Here is a 7184-nt window from a genome sequence, read left to right as displayed (position 1 = left end):
CAGGAGCATTGTGCGCACGCGTTTGAACACGCTTTAGACTTGTTTTGCCGTTTTCAGCAGCTCAAAGCTCCCGTTTTGTCAGCGCCTTTGCCACTCGCTGTGCGCTGAAAACGACGGACTTGCCCGGCTGCTCAGCCCGTCAACCATGAGCCGCGAGCGCGACGTCATTGTCCGGCAGCTAGTGGCAAAATGCACCCTGTTAGAGTTGCGCTCGCTCCAACTTATTTTGCAAGAACCACACGGGAGACAAGTAAGTTCTTTTGGACACCTGCAGGTGGAGAGTCCATCCGTTGTACGAATGAAGTCTGACTCTCGGCTCCTGCACGAGCATTTTAATTAAGAGAAACAGGGTGGGTGTAAGAGTGGATTGAATAGAGGAAGCCCTTGACCTCTAGTCAAAACATAGCAAGGGGTGTTTTACGACTTTGTGTAGGAAGGGATAAGCGATAGGGATAAATAAGGGATAAATAATATCATTTATTACAGGTCGCAGTCAAAGTCAAAGCAACACAATGATACAATAAAGATAATCTGGAAAACCCTGACACACCCTGTAGTTGTCACTTTTGGAAAAGACGAGCGTCCCTCCAATCATCGCCGGTGACGTGTTTTTCAGGCTCTGGAGACAGGAGCTCATGTCAGAAATGTCATTGTGAGTCGCGTTTGTTTCTGCGCCGGAGCCGTTCGTTCCCTTTGCATCCAAAGAATCTCAAAGGCGGATTATTTGTGTCGACAGGAGAGAGATTTGCTGCTACGATACCGACGTCGAGAATCTCTGAGGAGGAACAAAGCGTGAGGTCCTGCAAGGTGAGTCTGTTTGTTTGCGGCTGCTTGGTGTTGCGCAAGATGAAATGGCCTTTTTCTCGCTATCGTTCCTCTCGTCGATTCATCGTGAGGTGTCGCTTCAGTTTGTTCAGAGAGATGTTCGCTTCCGCGCCCGCAGGTCATCGAAACATTTTACGGCTACGACGAAGACGTGTTGGTGGACTCGGACGGATCGTCCTTGTCTTTTCACACCGACAGAACCCCCGACACGGAACCCGAAGAGGTAGCCCGCCATTTCTGCCAGCGTATTGGCACCAAACATTCCTCTTCAGCCTGGAATCGGACTCGTCTTTGCGTCGCGGGTGCTTTGTCGCCGGTCTGACTGATTCTGGTACTAGTGCTGTGTTGCATTGGTGTGTGCATGAAGAGGCGGAGCTTCGCTACCGCCAGCTGACGCAAGAATATCAAGCGCTGCAACGAGCCTACGCTCTGCTAGCCCAGACCAGCGAAAGGGGACTACGACGCCGAGAAGGAGATCAAGGTGGCGCCCCTTCCCGCAACCCCCGGCCGGGTCGCAGCCTCCCCGTTCTCACCCAGCCTCGGGTGTTCTCTGGTCTGAAAGGAGGAGGAGGAGCCTCCCTCCTCCTCCTTTCAGACCAGAGAAAAGCTGATGGTAGAAATGGGTCACTATCAAAGCAGAGTAGCAGATCTGGAGTCAGCGCTGAAGCAACAAGGACAGGTAAGCTCATCAATGAGCACACCTTTTTCTCAGACAAAATAGCTACATTCTTCAGTCACTCATCCGTCTGGCATTACTGGACCAACCCCCCCCCCCCCCCCCCCCCGAACGTGGCTGGGAAAATGCGGAGAAAAGCAAATGTCATTTTCCAGTCAACCAAAGAATTTGTGGATGAAAATGACACAACATTCCAAAGCTGTCCACGCGTTTGTCTCTTCTAGAATGTCAAGTGGGTGGAGGAGAAGCAGCTGCTGCGTCAGAGCAATCAGCAGTTGGCCGAAAAGGTGACGGAAAGAAAGGCGCTGGGCGGAGTCGCTTGGCGTCACACCTGTCGGGAAGCCCCGCAGATGAGGTCTGACTGTCTTTTCAGGTCAGGCGGATGGAGGCGGAAGAAGCGCGTCTGAAAGAGCACATCCAGGATATCCGAGACCAAAACGAACTGCTTGAGTTCCGCATCCTGGAGCTGGAGGTGGGAAGACTCGCACAAGCGTGTTGAGGCCAGAGATGTGACGGACGGACGGACGGACGGACGGATGCATGCCTCTGCCTTTCAGGAGAGGGAGTGGCGCTCCCCCGTCTTGAAGTTTCTGCAAGTCCGTTTCCCAGACGGCCTCAGCCCTTTGCAGATCTACTGCGAGGCCGAGGGCGTGAGCGTACGTAAGGCGTCCCTCGCAACCCTAACCTTAACCCGAGGTCTCAGAACACCTTACATTGCTCCTTGCGCCTTTCCCCCGGACATCGTCATCAGTGATCTGATGAAGAAGCTGGACATCCTGGGCTATAACGCCGTAAGTGTATGTCGAACTCCTTATGTTCGCACTCCACGAGACTCGGCGGCTAAAATGTGACTTTTGGAAGGCTTTGCGCTGAAAGAAGCTTGTTGACGCTGTGCCTTTGGGCTCTTGCAGAATCTCACCAACGAGGAGCAGGTGGTCGTGATTCACGCCAGGACCCTTCTCATCCTAGCCGAGAAGGTAACGCGCACGTCCACGCACGCTCTCGCATTCTGCTTATGTGACAGCAGCCTTTCCTCAGTGGTTAGAATACATCAAAGTGACCAAGTCAGCACTTCAACAGAAGATGTTGGACATTGAAAGTGAGAAGGTAGACAGACACGCGACATCAGCCAAGGGGAACTCCGGCAATGTGCCCCAACAATTCTGACCTTGAGCTGTGCTAGGATATGTTCTGCAAGCAGAAGGGCTACCTGGATGAAGAGTTGGACTTCAGGAAGTGTTCCATGGACCAGGCTCATAAGGTAAGCCGCCCTCAAATCTCCCGCCGGACCACTGATGGACGAGGATTGCGGCCCAGAGGATCCTGGAGCTGGAGGCCATGTTGTACGAGGCGCTACCGCAGCGGGACTGCCCCGCCACGGACGGCGAAAAAGCCAGCCACGCTGGCGTGAATGACGTGCTGACGGCGGATCAGAGAGAAGAGCTTAGGAGCGCCGTGGACCAATGGAAGCGAGCCCTGATGTGCGAGTTGAGGGAGCGCGACGCTTGCATCCTCCAAGAGAGAATGGATCTGCTGCACAGCGCGCAACAGGTAAGGGCCCAAAGCCAGCCCGGCACTTACTTGCACGCTTACTGGCTTTTGAATGCCACTTTCCATTTGTCCGTCCTAGAGGAACAAAGAGCTGAAAGAATTCATCGAAGCTCAGAAGAGACAAATCAAACAATTGGAGGAGAAGTTTCTGTTTCTCTTTCTATTCTTCTCCTTGGCCTTCATTCTGTGGCCCTAACACCAGCTGGTGAGTGAGCTCCAGCGGCACCGCACTCGACACCTCCGATACACTGCCAGCCGGTCTCAGACGTTGGCAGACGCTCCGATGCCAACGTATACCCCCCGCCACGGTGACAGAGGCACCGCGTCACACCGGCGCTCATCCAATCAGAAGGCAGGAAAAGCAAATTCACATGCAGGGCACTTTTGAACCAGAAGAGAGCGCCACAAAAAACGGTTGTTGCCCCAAACGCGCACTAAAAAGGGTCAGAATAACAAGAGTCCCACTGGCCAGCCGGGGCCACCCGTCCAGCTGTTTCTTCAGGGGGGAAAAAAATTGGAGTCACCGGTGAGTACATTTTGCATTTAGCTCTGCTTTTCTGCTTCTGTCTTCAAGTGTGTGGCATCCTGCGATCAAAGAGTCAGCCAACCCCAAAGCGGTTGACCTCAACGTCCCACCACCATGCCTACCAGAGCAGGTGACGTGATGCTTTGGACATCCTTCCGTCTCAGATGCCCAAAAGTACTCTTTGCCACATCTGCGGCAATACGGTGTCTTTTCAAAGGTGCAAATAAATCCAGCGTGGGCGGAACACGCACGTCTTCGGTTTTTCCCGCTTTGTTTGTGTGACAGCTGTTGTGAAAATTTTATACAAATAAAGTTGTATAGTACAGGTTTGGCCAAGCCGCAACTCCCGAACCGCATGCGGCTCTTTTATGTTCATATCAACATTTGTGTGTGTGTGTGTGGGGGGGGGGGGGGGGGGGGGGGTTGTGCGTGTTGGCTTCACTTGAGTTCAATTTGGTATTTTGGTCAAAAGCGCATGTGGTGAAATTCCACAAAGTAGGATGGGCAAACACATTTCTTTAAACTATGAGTGTCAATTGGGCTCTCGAAATGGCAGGGAAAAGATGCACAGCAAAACGAAAATACGTAGATGAACACAGGACGTTTTAATCAGAGTGGGAAAGTTTCTATTTTTTGTTGAACGTGATGGCAAACCATTCTGCCTGATATGTCAGACCTCAGCGCATTTCAAAGATTCAAATCTTCAGCGCCATGCACTTCAGCTCACTCCATGCTAACATTGATCAGGCGTCGAACCCGCATCATCATGCTTAAGAGGTGGCCATGCTAACCAGTGCGCCATTATGTCAACGCATAATAACTAAGTCTACTGGTCAAAACAGCGGTTACTATATGACGTCGCTACGTCGTGGTCACGTGACGCAGACAAGACGTCAATGGACGTGGGCAGAGTTAACTTGTTTAAAAGGGAGTAGGCAGAAGAAATATTTAATTTATTTAAATCTATTTTGAGTGCACACCATTATGCCAATGCATAACAACTGTAAATCTACTAAACAAAACAGCGGTTGCTATATGACATCTGCCACGTCGTGGTCACGTGACATACGTGACGTCGATGGGCGTAACTTTCGCCGGAATTCAAATCCGCGGGGAGAGTTAACTTGTTTAAAAGAGAGTGGGCAGAAGAATTATTTAATTTATTTAAATCTATTTGGTGTGTGCGCCATTATGTCAATGCATAACAACTGTAAGTCTACTAAACAAAACAGCGGTTGCTATTTGACGTCTGCCACGTCGTGGTCACGTGACGCGGACGTGACGTCGACGCCTACTTTACATCCCACCGATCACAGGACTCCTCGGCTGCATAACCGTGCCCCCTTCCCAACCAATCGGATTTGCTATACGCGAAAACGACGCCAATGGAAAGAGCTTCCGCCCAAATTTAAATCCGTGGGCGTGGCTCGCAGCAGGAAGTAGGAAAATGGCGGCGATGTTGACAAAGACACAGCGGATGGTAACATACAACTAACAAGAGAAATATTTTTATTTTCTGCTTGCAACTGGACCGTCCAGAGCGTACACGGTAAGTACAACTCATCGTTTTTAAAAAGAAGTACTTTTGTTGCCCTGAAAAGCGAGTGAGCGTGGCGTTTGTGGGGGACGTCGAATTTCGACGATTCTTTCTGGTCAACGGTTGTAAATGATTGTGTTGATTAAAAAAGAAAACTTGATGTAACTCTACTTTTAACTGCCGTTTCAGATAGATTTGGAATTGCATCACATCCAATTTTGCCTAGAGCGTACACGGTAAGTAACACTCGTTGTGTTTAAGGAGATTTACGTTTGTAATAGCAGAAGTGTAGCCGCGTTGCGTTGTACGTGTGAATGTTGGTCCGGGCGAAATGTTAATGTTTAATTTCATTCCTTTAGGTTCCACGGTGTTTGTTGGCTGCAAGTTTTCCACTGCAAGAAGAGGCTTGTATCATTGACCAGGAGCGAGCTACAATGGTGAGTAGCCATAACATTTATGTTAAACACTTCCTATTTCATGTCTAACAGTACTTGATTTAACAAATAACCATAAATAAATACAGTGTGGGCACTGAAGTTAACATATGTGATTATACTGCCTAATCTGTCACGGAGTAGATTGTTGCAAAGTAATATAAGATCCAAAGTTGTAATTCAGAATAGTTTTCAAAAGAAGGCCATTAGAATTATATACAAGTCTGATTACCCTGAACAAGCTATTAATTAAATCACAAATTCTTCAATTCAAAGATTTGGTAGATTATCAGACAAATAATGTCTAACAGTAATTGATTTAACACATCACGATAAGTAGATTGAGTGTGGGCACTCTCAAGTTAACATATGTGATTATACTGCCTAATCTGTTACAGAGTATGTTGTTGCCAAGTAATGTAGAATAGATCCAAAGTAGTAATCCAGAATAGTTTTGAAGAGGCCATTAGAATGATAAACAAATCTGATTACCTTGAACATAATAACAAGCTAAGTGTTTAATATGTCCTATGAAGTCAAAATTGGGCACCATCATGTGGTGAAATTTGGAATTGCATCACATCCAATTTTGCCTGGGAACAAACAGATTACATAAATGTTAGTTTTGAATAAGCCACTCCTTCTCAAACAAGTAAACTCTGCCCATTTTGCGCAGTAGATGTTCTGTTAATATCTAGTATTTATACAAAGTCATAATTTAAATTGCTTTCAACCTTCATTCATCGGTTCAACCAACATTACTCGCTCTTATTACCAACTTGTATTGATTTAACTAAGCGTTTAATACTTCCTATCAGGTCTCAAATCGAGATTTGGCAAAATACAATTTCAGCAAATCCAATTTTGCCAGGGAACAAAAATAGATTAAATAAACTAAATAAGTCCTCTTCCCATTAAATAAATCAGAAAAGTCTGTCTTGTAACCAGTCCTCTTCAAACAAGTAAAGTCTGCCCATTTTGTGCCGTAGATTTTGTGTCTATGCCTAGTATTTAAACAAAATCATAATTTAAACGACTTCTTTCCTTCATTCACTTTGGAAATTTGGAATTGCAGCAAATCGAATTTTGGCAGGGAACAAAAATAGATCAATTAAACTAAATAAGTCTTCTTCCCATTAAATAAATTAAAAAAGTCTGTCTTGTAACCAGTCCTTTTCAAACAAGTAAAGTCTGCCCATTTTGTGCCGTCGATTTTGTGTTAATGCCTAGTATTTATACAAAATCATAATTTAAAGGACTTCATTCCTTCATTCACTTTGGAAATTTGGAATTGCAGCACATCAAATTTTGCCTGGGAAGAAAAGTAGATTAAATAAATTTAATAAGTCTTACTACTTCCCATTAAATAAATTAAATACGTCTTACTTGTTCCCACTCCTTTTCAAAACAGTAGTTTAAAACGAGGGCCCTTCACTCAATCTTTAACCCCAACCCCGCACGTTGTGTTGTATCTGTGAATGTTGGTTGTGGCCAAATGATAGTTTTCTTTCATTCGTTTAGGTTCCAAGAAAACTTGATGTAACTCTACTTTTAACTGCCGTTTCAGATAAGCGGGTATTACGTCGCAGTCATGTGCCGTGGATATGACGTAATTGCCCGAACCTCCGCCAAAAT

The sequence above is a fragment of the Syngnathus floridae genome, unplaced genomic scaffold (genome assembly GCF_059516105.1).
Source record: "Syngnathus floridae isolate MCC-2025c unplaced genomic scaffold, RoL_Sflo_1.0 HiC_scaffold_27, whole genome shotgun sequence".
NCBI lineage: Eukaryota > Metazoa > Chordata > Actinopteri > Syngnathiformes > Syngnathidae > Syngnathus > Syngnathus floridae.
The sequence above is the reverse complement of the archived record's forward strand: the minus strand, read 5'-3'. Positions refer to the sequence as shown.